At 35.9% G+C, this 16,657-nt stretch overlaps 1 protein-coding gene across 3 annotated transcripts in view; it reads right to left on the reverse strand.

Annotated features, from left to right (window-relative positions):
* SMAP1 (small ArfGAP 1) overlaps positions 1 to 16,657 on the reverse strand; it is a 125,744-nt gene that overhangs the window by 107,663 nt on the left and 1,424 nt on the right. The gene's annotated exons all lie outside the window — the stretch shown is intronic.

Genomic DNA, 16,657 nt, shown 5'->3' on the forward strand with positions numbered 1-16,657 from the left:
ATGGAAAAGAAATGCAATGCAAATTTAAGAATAATGACTACTTCATGAAAATGATAATCCTGATTATTTAAAATTTAAAAATTAAAACAACAATGTCAATTGAACTTTTTGTGATATGGAAACATTCTTCAATCTGCACTGTCCAGCACAATAGCTACTAGCTACATGTGGCTATTACACCTTGATATATGGTTAGTGGGACAAAGAAACTGAATATTTAACTTCAGTTAAACAGTCACGTATTACTGGCTACCACACTGAACAGAGCAGATTCAGAATTTACAAAAAAAATTCAAAAAAGAATACAAACATACACAATGTATAATCAACAGTGTAGTAAGTCAGTATTTCTCACCCATATCCTTTTGGGCAGAATAATTCATTGTACAGGATTACCCTAAAAAAGGATGTATTCCTTTCAAACAATAAAGGTGTTTTTCCCAAATTAATTTTATGACCACTCTATAATATTATAGAATATAATTTCATTCAAAGAAATTACTGAAGCTATTAAGAGCAATAATGCATTTTCACCAGCAGAGGGCAGATATGTTATAAACTCCACATAATAATTTCAAATATTTAAGGCTCTTTAGAGAGCTAATAGTCTACAGTATTCCCCCTGCCATTATTAAAAAGTTGATTTACTATGGCAAAGAAGTTAAAATGTGATAATCATTTAAGGATTCACTGGTCATCAGAATGGCATAAGATAAAAGAAGAAAATGAAGCTTAATTTTGAGAATCAATAATCCTTGTTTCACATTAACTGTCTTAAAGCTTAAGCCTTGTCAAATCTATTTCTTACTTTGTTCGAAAATTCAGCTTAAAAGTTCAAAAGTTTGAGCAAGCATATTATAGCTTCCCTTTACTATTTCAAAAATATTCTAGTGCTTTGTATTTGCAAAATTTCTCTCAAGCTCAAAGATATTGAATATTTACAAGTATCTCTTTTAAACTGTTCTCAACACTATTTACAGATATCATGAGATATCTGTTAACACAAACACCAATAAACAGCATTCCAAGATTTAAAACATGTTTACATTATTGCCAAATCTGTATTTAAATAAGCTGGTTAAGTAGATAATAAGTAATCATTCCTCACTCTGATTACTTTTTTTTTTAATATTCTGCCATTACATAGAGGTTGGTTAAGCAAAAGAGAATGAAAAAGTTTAAAAGCTGAGTTACCTTTTGTAAAGGTCAAGAGTAACATTCATTTGTAGACTCAAAAAGCAACAGGTGTCCACACAACTTGGGTTCATTCCCATCTTCTCTCACTGCGACAAAGCTTTCAGCAAGTCATTTAACCTCTCTTGCTCTGTTTCATCGAACAGATACCATGACAGATCTCTTTTATTTCTAAACTTTCCATAATTTCACAGTTACACAAAAATATAGACCAGAGACTGAGAAAATCTGTCCAAAGTACTCAACTATCACTTGTTCATGGACTTACAGAATCTAGGAGTGAACGGTGTGGCTTACCACCATACTCCGAGGAATCAATGTTGCCTAGAATTTTGTTATGGCCCAATGACTGGTCAAGTGAAAAATATGAAAAAGATAGCCAATCCTTGCCCCCAAAAGGAAGGAGCAAATCATAAAAGAAATGACTAATAAACATATTAAAAATGTTAATTTTAAGAGTATCAAGAAAATGCAGAATGCAGTGTGATATCATTTTCAAAAACATGAGTACCCAGTGACAGGTTGGATACACAGGGCCAGCCAGTCTTCATACTGTGTGGGAAAGTAAACGGGCCCCAATGTTTCTGGCAATACAAACAGGCTTTATTCTGGCATACTCTGACAGCATATACCTTTCACTAGGAATGAGATTTTATTCTGAAGAAAAAACTGTGTACACACAAAGCTTTGATAGCAGAACTGTTTGTATCCTTAAAAATTAGCAAATATCCATCAATACAGAGACAGATTAGTTTAAAATACTTTTTTAAGTTATTTAAAAATATTTAACTATTCAAGTATTCTGTGCAATCACCTTAAATCTCCTATGTCTTACTCTATTTATCTCAGCAAATGACTTCATCACCTAATTATCCCCTCACATTTCAGACCCCTCTCACTCTCCTTCATAAATTGACCCATATTCTTCCCAATCTTTCTCCTGAACAAAGCTAACCACTTCATCTGTGTTTTGAATCAAATATTCCCCTAAATCTGGCATTGATATATTAATTATGCCATACTTCCTTCTCACGGAACTTGTGTGATCTTAGCCATGAAAAAGAAACCCCTATTTGCTGTTCCTGCAGCTCTGCTGCCTCCAAGCCAAAATGGCCAGAGATGGGCATATGGCCCAGGCTGGGCCAGGAATATAGAATATGACCCTAAAAAAGAGACAATGATCTATAGGAAGCCAAGTAGGTCACAGAATTAGGAGCTACTGAAACGTACAGGCAAACGAATGAAGAAGGTAAGGAAAGCAGTAAGTAAAGCAAGCAAGAAGAGTCATCCCTTAGAGATCCAGAGATACAGAGGGAACCAAAGAGAGACAGAAAAAAAAATGGCTGTCTGAGGACTTTCTAGTTCTTTCTATGTCAAGCTGTGGACGTTCTATGTATTCTGATGCAACTAGCTGAAACAGAAGCCATAGCAGATATTGATTTGCTCACACAATCTCTGATCCACCCTATTTATGGTGCGTCTTCCTGTATTCAGAGGCTAGAAAGCTAAAAAGCTCTTATTTATCCGATTCCTTTGTGGTCAGAGTTCTGAATGAGAATTAGTTTCCGCCAAGTAGATGCACTCATGCAACATTTGAAAGCAAAAGTGAGATGGAGACTATCTTCCTGTCCTTTTGGGCTGTTTTCAGCAAGGTCACAGAATGGCTATCTGACATGGATGACAGATAGACCCCACACTCTAGTACCCAGTCACCAGCTTACACGTTTTAAGGCAACTGTAGCTTTCTAATCCCTGTATCATAGTTAATTTGGTGTTTTCTGAGACACAACAGTTCCAGCAACAGCCTCAGGGCTAGTGGCTTCCTGGCAGGTCAGTTCTGCTGTGTTCTGGGAGTCATTCCAGTAGGCTCAGCCTGGAGCCTAATCTTCAACCCCTTCCAGGGCTTTCACATAAGCACCCAATTTCCTGTATTAAAGCATTTCTGTTAATATATCTAGAGTGTTGTTTTCTGTGCTGAAGCCCTACTAAAACAACCTCAACTGAAACATACAAAAAGAATATGATTACAGTATTTGAAGCCAATGGTTTCTATAAATCTGACTAATAAAATTTTACATAAGCTAACAAAGAAAAAGTTACAAAAAGGGAAATACTGGGTAAGGTCCAACTTTCCAGAAAGAGTCACTAAAGTCATAATCACCTATGAAATATTCTTAAGACTGAGATAAACTGGCTTTTTTTTTATTGCTTGTATGGTAGTTATTTATCTTTTGCAGCCAATGTCTTAAACTGGCAATATATATTATTCTTGTGCTTAGCATGCTTCCCACCCCCAGTCATTTATTCATTCAACAAATATTTACCTAGCACTTATGTGCCAGTAAGTATTCTAAGCACTGAAGAAAAGAAGAAATCAACGACTTGTTACATTCTAGAAGGGTGACAGATATTTAACAAAATTAAGTATGCAGTATATTTGAGTACAGACCTAACCTAGATGAGGAGGCCCAGCCATATGCATGTCTGGAAGAACATTCCAGGAATAGGGATTAGCAAGGCACTGAGGCAGAAGCCAGATTAGTATCTTCAAGAGCAAAAAGGGCAGTGTGGACCACTGTAAAGGCTTTGGCTTTTCCTCTGACAGAAGAAAAATAATGGAGGGTTTCAGGTACAGCAATGACGCGATCTAACTGATCTGACTTGACTTTTTAAAGATCACTCAGGCAAGAACAAAAGCTTGGAGATCAACCAGGAGACTACTGGAGCAACATGGGGACAATTCCAAAGTTTTGGTCCAGATCAAAAGAGCAGAGTAAGATGGAGAAGAATGCCCAAAGAGTAGGCTTAAAGGAGGAAGATCAAGAAGTCAGTGAAGATGTTAATTTGGAGCTTCTGAATGAAAAACCACATGCAATTGGATAAACCAGTATAAAGTTCTAGGACGAGGTCTTCTGGCATAAAGAAACATATTTGGGAGTCGACTTATAGTCTGTAGTTAAAAGCAAGAGAGTAGATGACATTGGCAACGGAGTGAAACAAAGAGAAAGAAAAAGAGGTTCAAGAACTGAGTCACGTAGGGCAAGCCTCCCTCCTCTACTGATTAAAAAAATCCCAATGCTATTTAACTTAATTTAATCCTAGTTATGTTTCTATCCCCTAAAATGAAAAATCCTAAATACAGAAAGCTTTGAGGTTGGGATTCATATACCATATACAACTTCAATTCCTATGGCAATTAGCAGCTGTGCCTTACATATAATAGGTGCTCAGAAAATAACTGTGAAATGAATACTTCTTTAAGTAACCTCTGGATCAAATCCAAGATAGTGATTAGCATTAGAGGTTTTGGTATATTTCCATGGTTTCAATGTGTTCTTTAACAAAACAGGATGATGAAGAAGTAAAATGACAAGAACATTCATTATTACATTTTCAAATGTTTAACAGCTAGACTGCCCTAAAACAGCTCCATGATAATCCTTTTTCTGACCATCATCCTAAAATGAAAACATGAAGTGTCAATAGCTAATTTACTCCTTAATCACAATCTCTGCAATAAAAGTTTATTTGAATTTTTTAACTTTTGTTCTCTTGGTCTGTTTACACAGACTCGAGAATGTTCAGAATAGCTGATACACCATCAGCCCTCAGTATCTACCCGTTTCTACATCAGCAGTTCAACTACCTACCACCCACAGATCAAAAATACTTCCTCCCAAAATGCTATGTTGTTGCAGATATGTACTATGCAGTTAGGCTTACATTGGCTGTATGTACTTAACATGTACAGACTTTTTCTTTTTGGGGTCATTATTCCCTAAACAATACCGTATAACAACTATTTACACAGCATTTACATTGTATTAGATATTATAAGTAATCTAGTGATAATTTAGAAGGATGTTTGCAAGTTATATGCAAAAACCATGCCATTTTATATAAGGAATTTTAGCATCCACAAATCCCACTGAGATACCGAGAGATGACTGTATGTTAAAAAAACAGTCATTTGTCAGTACAAGATTATATGAAATGTCCAGATACATACTGTCAGTCGAGACCAGTTAATGCTTTTATTCTAACTGGGAAAAAAATGCAGACCAAGATGAACTGAACAAATTTTAAGTCCAGAAGGGATCCCTCCCCTCATTTATTGGCAGCTTGTTTGAGTTTGTTCCTTAGGCACAAAAACTAAAATCTTTTTTATTCTCTTAATTTTTGTTATCAAAATTTTCAAAAACAGAAAAGACAGAAAGAATGATATAGTAAATACCAACATACCCACTGCCTAGATTTAACAATTACTATTATTCTGCCATATTTTCATCTTTTTTATGTTGAAATATCTTAAAGCAATTTCAGACATCAAGACATCATCCCTAAATATCCATAAAAAATATGAACTTTCTCCCCATAGTCACGATATTATCACACCTACCAAATTAACAATAAGTTGTCAATTTCATCTGATATGCAGTATTCGATTCCCCATAACTGTGCTTGCAATAGTTTTTTTTATTGAGAGCTTTTCAAAAACAGTATCCTTTCAAGGACCATGCACTGTGTTTGATTATGTCTCTTAAGTTCCTTTTAAATTAGAAGAGTTCCCTCTCTGAACTTGTTTCATATCACTGACTTGGTAAAGAGATATTAAACACAGGTTTAATATAAAGAATAATGACAATCTCCATTTAAAATATTTTCAGGGAACACATACATAAATGAAAATGTCACTGATCGGTATAATGCTCCTCACTTTGTGTGAATTCTAAAAATTATTTTAATATTAATATTTAAGGTCTACCATAAAGATTAAAGCTCAGACGAGTGGTACTGGTCTAAAGTTCTGTCCTTTAGCTCTGGAGTAACAGTATTATTTGGAACTTATCCTCTTCCCTACGAAAACTTCAGAACCTTTTAAACTAAAACAATTTGGTGTAGATTTGATATAAACAAATAAGTTTATATGATCTAAACACACAGCAACTTTAGCCACTTAGATATTAAGTTATACATACATACATGTTTTGTACATTCATTTAAACAAGAAAATGTTTACATATTTTTCCAATTATATTTAGATCTCACAAAGTGTGGAATGGTAGTCAGTTACCATACTTCAGATATTTGATAACATTTTCATTGTGAAATTTAAGAATTTCAACTATTTTTTGCCTTTTAGTATACCTTGTAATTTTTTCTTGATAGCTGCACATGATGTATTGGATAAACAGACCTTTGGTAATGTGGTGGTAAGGTGTTGAGGAGGGGAAGCATTCTACAGCTTCATGATTAGGTCTCAGTCTTTCAGTGGGCCTCTGCACTGTAAACTTACTATCCCAGTAACTTACTACCCCAGAGGTGTGACTGGAGTTGTGATTCTCTAAATATATTTGCCCATCTGTCTAATTTTTGGGACAGTAGTTTGCTCTGTGACCTCACTTCTCTGATGGACCTAAGCAGAGATTTTCACTTGTTGTTAGGTTAGAGTAGAGAGACTTGAAGCTCCTTCCAGTCTTAAAACCAGACTGGACTGGAAACGGAAAGCCCCATCAACTATTTTTCTGAAAACTTGACAAGCATTTATTCTAGGTAAAAACTTTTGTTTCCTGTTGTTTACAAGCATATTTAAACAACTAAGTTAAAAACAGGCAAAAGTATAATTGAATTTGGGACAAAAAATATAAAAGCCCTCAAAATAAGTCAATCACTTGATAGCCTTGTCTTATCTAGGGAAGTGAAATCATTGTTTCCACTAGAAAACAAATTCCAAACAACAATTGAGTTTCAGTAAATAAACAAGAGAGGGCCACCTGTTAAGATTTAGCAAGCATTCCACAGATGCTGTGCTTATAGTTGCCTCAAAAGGCCACACCAGAAACAGAGGCCAGCTGCCTCCAGTGTGAGTCTAGGCGCTGCTCAGCAAGGAGTACCTGACTGGCTGAGGACACAATGGGATGTGGCTTGGGTGAGGTCGCAAGTTGGGAGAGGCGGAGTTTCAGGGAATCCTCTATACAGAGTGACCTCTGTTATTCAGTTTGATGACCTCTCGGCTATGGTGGCACTCAGTCCACACACTGGGATGGAGGAGGGCTCAACAGAGGAACAATGGATACCACCAGCACTTCTGTACCAAGCGAGTCTCACCTTGGCCCTCACTCCAACAATGTCCTCCTGTAAGTCCGTGGTGCCCCTTGCACGCAGCCAAACGGTCACTGGTGCTCAGAGCAAGCAGGTCCGTCACCATGAAAATCTGCTAGCGGACACGGCCCCTTTAAGAGGCATCTGCCGCTGGCGCTGCTGCAGCCTCTGTCTCATTCAGCCTCTCTCGGGACCCGGCAGCCCCGCGCGTGTCCTCACTCCATCCTACCTTCTGCTGTTACAGAGTGCTTTCTTGGATTTCTCCGTCGTTGTATGGCTTGTTCATCTAGATCCCAGGCGGTTTTTCCTTGCTGCTGCTCCTTGTTTCTGTCACAACTTTGATTTGGTCGCCAGAGGGATGAACAGAGCCTCCATCATCTACCCAAAAGTTTTAATTTTGATAAAGTACATTTCCTCACTTTTATCTTCACGGATTGTGCTTTTGTGTTCTATCCAAGAAACCTCTGCTTAACCCAAGATCCCAGAGGATCTTCTGGAAATTTTACAGTTTTAGCACTTAAATTTAGTTTTATTACCCATTTCAAGTTAATTTTTTTGCGTGGTATGAGATAAGGGTCAAGGTACATTCTTTTGTTGCTGCTATTAAGACTGTCCTTTCCCTAATGGATTACCCCTTAGTAAGTCTGTTAAAAATTAACTAATCTTACACGTGAATCTATTTCTTGACTACCATGTTCCACATCCCATTGTGTCCTCAGCCAGTCAGGTGCTCCTTGCTGAGCAGCGCCTAGATTCACACTGATCTACGTTTGTCCTTACACCAATACCGCACTGTCTTGTTTAGTGGCTTTACAATAACTATTGAAGTCAGGATGTTAAGAACTCCAATATTCTTTTTCTTTTTCAAAACCATTTAGATTGGGAAAGGGAGGGTCTTTTATATTTCTTTATAAATTTTAGAATCAGCTTGTGAATTTGTACAAAAAAGTCTTTTGGGATTTTGACTGGAATCATGTTGAATCTACAGATTAATTTAGAGTGAACTGACATAAAGATTGAGTTTTCTAATCCATGAACATGGTAGATCTCTCCATATCTTTAGCTATTCTTTAATTTCAGCACTCTTTGATAGTTTCTGGCATACAAATCTTACATGTATTTTGTTATCTTTATCTCTAAATTTTCATATTTTTGTTATTGTAAATTGTAATTTTTATTTCAACTTCCAATTACTGGTCAGAATACAGAATTTGATTTTTCTATATTCACCTTGATTCCTACAACCTTGATAAACCCAATTATTGGTTCTAATAGTCTTTTTCTTGTAAATTTGTAAGTATTTTCTACAGAAATGATCATGTTGCAAAGAGTTTGTTAAATGACTATTGCACGTGTATATTTTTTTTTAAATTTCTGTGAGAATACCTAATTTAAATTGTATTCACTTCATCACCTTATGACATCTTAAGTACATTTAAAGCAGTATCCTTTATAAAAATCTAGGTTCAATATATAATTTTTGTCCCAAATCCACTTCTAAGTATAATAATGGTCCTCAAAGAGATCCATGTTCCAATCCTTGGAATCTGTAAATATGTTACCTTCTATGGCAAAAGAGACTTTGCAGATGTGTTCAATTAAGCTAAAGACACTGAGATAATTTTATCCTGTATTACCCAGGTAAACGCAATTTCATCACAACGATCCTTAAAAGAGCCAAAGAAGGAGATGTAATGATCAAGGCAGAGTGGAGGGAGATATGAAGATGACACAGTGAAGGTGGAGAAAAGGATCATAAGGCAAGCATCACAGGGGACTTCTACAAGCTGGAAAAGATGAGGAAATAATCTCTCCTAGTGACTCCAGAAGGAACACCTTTCATTTTAGCTCAGTAAGACTCGTTTTGGATTCTAACCTTCAGAATTATAAGATGATAAATTTGTGTTGTTTTAAACCACTAAGTTTGTGGTAATTTGTTATAGCAGCAATAAAAAATTAATATACAAGTGGTGATCATTTCAAAACATACTTCCGCTAAGTTTTTTGGCAACATGCACCATCACCCCACACCAAAAGTAATTTGTAAGAGTAGAAATGCATGAACATCTAGACTAAACCATAATTTTCATGATTTTTTTATATTCAAAGATAAAACTATTCTACTTATGATTTCCCACAGAATTTTTTAAATCCCCTTCATTTTCTTTTTAAGTTTGGGTTCAATCTGACCATTGGTCCTTGAAATGCACTTTTTACAAAAGATCGGTGACAGACATCTGACTCCTAAAGGGATCACTTGGATCTCTTGTGAAATGGAGACCAAAAGTTGTTGGAGGATGGAAGGATGGAGGGATACAAAGGGGCACAGAGAATAGAGGATTACTAAAAAGCTTATCATTCTCTCCCCTTTGGGCCCTCAAAATCCTCACATTTACCACTTAAGATATATGTCAACATGAAATTAGCACATATTTCCAATAGCATCTTATCTAAGTTGTTTAAAATAAAATATTTTTTAAATCATTTTTATATGGTGCTATAGCTAAATGCGATTCAAAGGTAACATTATCTAACATCTTAGGTAGAAAATACTGACATTGGTAAATGTATGTGTGACTGAAAATTGAATAGACCCGTAAGTCTTTTCTTTAAAATGATGACTAAAAAGGGTCCTGGTTTTAGGACCTAACTAGAAGAGGTGGTGATTTCTTTGATTTTGCTCTACTCTAAGAAAGCTTAAAAATGAAGAAATTGCAAACAAAAGGACTCCTCAACTTGTAAGACTATTTCTTTAAGTTTATGATATGGCTTGAGATAATTAAAGATAATACCAGGTAAATTTGCTCAGCAAGACCTAAGGCATCAGTGAAAAACTTTAAAAAGTTTAGAGGTCTGATCACAATCCAAAGTTCAGTAAGACATAAAACTATAAACCTTCAATAATAGAATTTCTTTTTTTTAATTAACAAGAGTAAATACTGACATAGAAGTGACCTGAAGCATGGGATTCAGAAAAGAATACAGACCACATCAGAGTTGAAATTACTCTTTACAGCTGAAATGAATACAGACCACATCAGAGTTGAAATCACTCTTTGCTTTTCTCTGTTTCAATGAAGATAGAGAAAACTGGTCACCAAGCAAGTCAGAGGCAAAGCTTGGACTCGATCCGGCTTTACTAAATCCAGGCTAGTGCTCTTCCAATTCTACCACACTGTTTCTATGGTTTAAAAAGCCAGGGTAGATGACCAGTACCTGAACAAAGGTTACAACTGCAGAAATCGAAAACGAAGAAGCTACAAGGAAGACAACAAACACTACTAAATGACTTGTCTATAGTTCAAGCAATTTGTAGAATAAAGTTCAGTGATCGGAAAAAAATGCTATTTTGTTTATATTAGTATTTTGAAGTTATGGTGGTTCCACTATTAAATGCAAAAAGATTAAGTTAAAACAAAGACACTGTCCACACTAGAACACATTTGGCAATAATTGCTCTGAGAAATAGATTAAGTCAGTTTGAAGGTAATAGTCTTTTCCCAACAAAAATCTCTTCTACCACAAAATTTCAACTGCCAACACGTTCTATCTTTCATGCCAACAAACATGCAGTTAACAGCACTGACTCTGGAAATAGATATCCTCAGTTCAAATCCTGACTCAACAGTCCAGATTCCCATCTTCATTATCATCCCAATAAAGCTAGAATTTCCTCTAATGCTCATACCCACTCCTCTGGGCTGTACTCTTGCTAGGTCTAGAGCTATAAAAGATATGCTGAGACTCACAAGTACTATACAATATACCAGATAGAAAATATGTATTATCGATTATGTTGGGAGGTTCCCAAGACTTCTCTCAGGTTCAGTAATTTGCTAAGAGGACTCACAAGACTCAATATACAGTTGCACTCATGGCTATAATTTATTATAGCAGCAGGATACCAAGCATAATCAGCAAAGGGAAAAGGTGCATGGAGAAAAAAGGCACAAACATCCAGGTGTCCTCTTCAAACAGAGTTGCACTGGACCCACTCAATTCTCCCAGCAATGAGTTTTGACAAGTGTGACGTGTTGCTAAACCAAAGAAGTTCATTAGAAACTCAGTGCCTAAGGCTTTTATTGGAGGGTTGGTCACACAGCCACCCTTGCCTCGCACCTATGCAAATGCCAGACTCCCAGGAGGAAAACAGGTGTTCAGTGATAAACCACATTGTTTGTACAGAAAGTTTAGGCACAGTGACTCTTATTACTTAGGGTGGTGAAATGCTCCCCAAATTCAAGTCCTTGATGATAGCCAAACAGGCCTTGCAAATTAGGCCTGTTTCCAACAGCCTAGTAGATCCAATAAACCAATGGACTAGTAGAGAGGTTCCCAATCTTTTTGACACCAGGGACCAGTGCTCCTAAGAGATTCTAAATGCCTGATGATCTGAGGTGGAGCTGAGGCAGTGATGCTAGCACTGGGGAGCAGCTGCAAATACAGATAAAGCTTCACTGGCTTGCCTGTCACCCACTTCCAGCTGTGTGGCCCAGTTCCTAACAGGCCACAGACCAGTACCAATCCGGGGCTCAGGAGCTGGGGACCCCTGGACTACATTCTTTAGAGCACAGCCCTTATCCACCTGTTCCCTGCTTCACCCCTAGCTCCTAGAAAAGTTTCTGAAATGTAATAGCCATTCAAAATTTTTCTTTTTCTAATGAAAAAATTCCCTGCTCTATCATTTTCCATCTATATAACCTTGGGAAAGTTATCACTTAAGCTCTGTGTGCCTCAATTCCCTCATTTGTAAGATGGTGGATACTATTATTACCTACTTGTAAAGGTTGTTTGGGAATTAAATAAATTAACATATAAAGTGTTCATAACAGTACCTGGAAAGAAAACAACACTATATTACTTATATGTACATATGTAATATTGTTTTTTTTAACTTCTAACCTTAAACTTCTACCTTATCCAAGTCACACTAAGCTCTCCCACCACTAAACTTAATGAACCTATAGTCTACACATAGATTAGAATTTAACAGATCATTGTTTCATGTCTACAGAGATCCCTAACTAGTTTGTGGACCACATCCAAAACTTTTTAGCACACACAACAGTATCTGACATGATACCTAATCTTTGTAAAAAATATTGATTTGCCAAAAAAATTTTGTCTGTTAAATCAACCCTTTACAATGGTGAGAATGTAAAACGGTCAGTCAACACTTGATAATTACAACTTAAACAAAATGGCCTTCAAGTTTCTTTGATCTTCTATTAAGAAAAGGAAGGAAAAATGAGTTGATTCTATCCAGTGAAAAAACTAGTAGCGGAAGTAGTAGCAATAGTGGGAAAGCACTTGAATTTATAAAGTATATAATTAGAATATCAAATATTTGACTTTGCTTTAAAGAGAGCATAGGTGCAAATTCTCACAGATCAAAATAAGGGTTATATATTTCTTACATAGCAAGAATTAAGGAGATATGTTTCCTTAATTAATGAAATTAAGTAACGAAAGAATATTTTAATCTTTAAAAAAAAAAAAGGCGAAGAAGAAGAATTGGGAGGAAAAAAAAGGAGGGAACAAGTTTTAAACTGATGAATCACAGAGAAATCAGTGGTTCCTATCCCAGCTCTGACACCAGGACTCTGCACATAACCATTAGGGAAAACCTCAAGGTAGCAAAATCACAAAAACAAAAGACTGACTGGAATGAAGTTTAGCAATGCGAGGGAACTTTTAGATTGGCAGGTCTTTTTAGATGAATTATAATTACAGATCTTTGTCTACATGAATTTATCCTAAGAGCATCAACATCATCATAAATACCAGTTCCTCAAGGTGAACTTTATTTTTTTAGTATGAATTACTTAAAAATAAGTTTATATAAGAACTTTTAAATATCTAACATTTAATAAAAAATGTTCTCCATCCTCACTGCCTGTAGTGGACTCTGGGATTTGGTCTCAAGACCTCCATTTAATATTTCTACTATTTGAAGAGGTTAGAAAGCTAAAAGACTTCCTTAAAGGCAAGGTGTTGGACATAGGTTTGCCAATTTTTTGAACATGGAGGGCACAAGTGTGACAAAGAACATCTTCCTATAGTAAAGGGTAACTGACAAAAATGTCTAATAGACATTGAATGGTTGTAGTAACCGCATTCCTGATTCTCCCATCAGCTCACCAGTTTCATGGGTGAGAAGTAGCTATAGCAGTGGAGGTAGTAGTAGCAACGGCAACAGTCCGTGGCCTTAAGACCAGAAGTCCAGTGGTAGCTCTGACGTTTGTTCTTTCCAATGATGTTTTAAGCACCCTATTCTTCAAAATAGCTAAAGTGGTTCTGTTTCCTGCCCCATATCCTGACTTATGATACACTGATATTGAGTTCAAGACCTCTTACACTCTTGCATGGACAGCTTTTATAACTAGGTGACTTGCCTGCAATCTCTTACCATTCTAGTTCTTTCTCTGACCTGCCAACACCAAATCTGATCATGCTTAAAGAAAACAAAAGAAGGCCACACTGAAACCTCTTATGTTCTTTTATACCTGTATTTTATAGACTATGTCTTTTAATTCCTTCTCCATCTGGTGAAATCCCACTCCACCTTCGGAACCTAGCTCAAACAAGACTCCTTCTGTGAGTCACATGCCCATATGTGCACTCTCTTCACATATCCTGCTGCCCTTGGCTCTGCCGCTCATTCACATTCGTTCATTCAAAATATATATGCTGAGTTACATTTACCTATCACATATCACGCATTATGTTGAGGGCTGGGGTACAAGTCAAAACAAGACAGATAAGCTCTCTCCTCTCTTAAAGCTATAATCCAACAGGGGGTATAGATTACCCAATAAACATCCAAAAAATGTTTCATTACAATTGTGGTAAGTGTAATAAAAGATTCAGGGTGCGCTTACATGTATAAATGGAAGCCTATCCTAATCTGGGAGGATAAGAAGAATCATTTCCCTTGAAGAGACATTTAAACAGAAACTGAAAAATAGGTAAAACTAATCAGTTTACCAAAAAAAAGTTAGAGAGCTTCCTAGGCAGAAGGAGCAACATGTGCATAGGCCTTAAGTCAGCATTCTAGGAGCTCTGAAGACAACCGATGGACAAAAAGTCAGAATGCAAGGAGACCAGCAGCCCAAAATAAGTGGAAGCACTTCTTACAACCACTATTATAAATAACACTCAGTACACAGTTTTAGAATTATTCATTTGCAAAAATGCAGCCCCCACTAAACAAATTCTTTTAGGTCTTACCAATTCTTTTAGATCCATAATCCAATACAGTGCGTAACAGCATCCCTTTAAGATCCTGAGAATGAAGAAATGAGTGTTGGATCTGGGAAAGGAGTTTAACCTCTCAATTCCAGACCCATGGAACAAAATGATCTCTAGGAGTCAAAAACCTTGATTTTGACTATTCCGAAACGTTTGGGCAAGAGATACATTTTCATGCCGACTTATACAAGTTCCATATCAAAGCTAGTACTACTGCGGATGAAACTTTAATTACTCAAAACTAAACTTTATGTTGGCAAGAGGCTCTATATTCTCACTGCTCCATAAAGTACCACCAACTAATAACCAGAGTCACGAATGAGGCTAGGAAGAGAAAATGCAGCTCCATCTGCCTGTTCTTATTCTCCAATTGCTTACCAGATTTGATAAGAGCGGGATCAAAAACAGGAAACTGGCACCTGTGCCATCCTCTTCTCCTTCCTTACTTCCTAAATAACGTCAATTCAGGAAACACGCACTGGTGACTCAGTAATAAAAAGTCAAGATTTGACTGACATCCTCTGTGAACTATTATAAGTCAACAGAATAGGGTATTCTTTAGCTCTAGACTTTAGTTTCTAGAACATATTCTCAAGGAGCAATGGGGGAAGAAGCACTCTTTGAAAGAAAGAAAATTGAGTTAATTAAGAATAGCTCCAAAATACATGAAAAGCTTGATAAAGTTTAATAGTAACAAAAACATCAATATACATACCTAGTATGGAACCTATTTATAATAATGGAGTTGTAGAATAAGACCCTTTGCATGTCTTTTAAAAGTATATTTAATCTGAATTTGACTACCTACATTTACTGTATCATCTGACAAATATAAGAGATCAAAAATCAAGCCAAAAATTCTACTAAGAGAGCGGGGTTCGACTAAAGGCTCAAAAACTTTAAAAAATATACTTAATTATATCAGCCATCCCATCATGTCAAATTTTTTGATAATTGTAACCATGAAATCAAGTCTAATTAAACCAATAAATGTCCTTAACTGATTTTTTTTTTCCTGGAGAGATCAAAATAAAACAGTGAAATGATTTAGATTAACTTTATTCTAGATTTAGTAGCAACAAGAAAAAAATAATGATCTAAGTAATGACTGTGCCCTTGAACTCTTGATGCTATTTTCTTCTCTCACACTTTTTCCACTTCTCAAAAACAAACAAATCTACAAACAAAAGACCAAATAAAACCAAAGTAAAAAAGACATTCATTCAATTTGTATCTGTTGACCTCAGTGACAATAAAAATAGAGAGAAAAACTAATGTTCCCAATTCCTCAGGACAGAAGTAATAAAACTTTTGTCCTAACTTGAGAAGTACATGATTCTCCTCCCCCACTTCAAAAAACAAGTGAATGAAATATTAACGTGGTAAACAATGGCTTTTTAAAAACCTGTAAATTATTTTAGGAAGCATTAGTGAAAATCTGATTCTATAAAGTACTACTGGGGAGAAAGAAATTTGAATAAAAATTATTTTTAAATTATTTCTATATCTAAACTACTAAAACTGTTATTATTCAATTTTTAATGATTTCATGTTTACTAGCATCTCTACCTAACTATATTACTTATTACTCAAATGCATATAACCTCAGTTCGTTTCTTTTTCTGGCTTTTTTAAGGCCCATTTTTCAGTGTTTTACTAGTGCAGTGATGAGTGACAACCTGTGCCTCAATACAGAACAGTATTCCCCCAAAAATCCACATACATAATCAATATCAGGTAACAAACAATACTACAATAATCAGGCATTTTTAACTCATTGCATGAAAGGTTACACAAAATAAATATAAGGTTGGCTCAGTCAAGTTACTATTATATTTAAAAATGCTCATAAAATGCTCTAGTTACAGTAATCCAGTACTTGTTATGGTAGTGAAGTAACTGGCTGCTGTGTGGCTTTGTCAAATCAAATATCCATATACTGAAACATGACTCGTTTATACAGTATTGTGGAAGAACAGTAAAGCTTCGGGAAAAGTCTAGGTCAAATAACGCAGAAATCTTAAATGACATTCCCAAAGACTGACTGACTCCTGTTTTGGAGCACTATCTATTTCTCACCGAATAAACAAATACGTCAATTTACAAATAA

This window comes from Pteropus vampyrus, unplaced genomic scaffold (genome assembly GCF_000151845.1).
Source record: "Pteropus vampyrus isolate Shadow unplaced genomic scaffold, Pvam_2.0 Scaffold64, whole genome shotgun sequence".
NCBI lineage: Eukaryota > Metazoa > Chordata > Mammalia > Chiroptera > Pteropodidae > Pteropus > Pteropus vampyrus.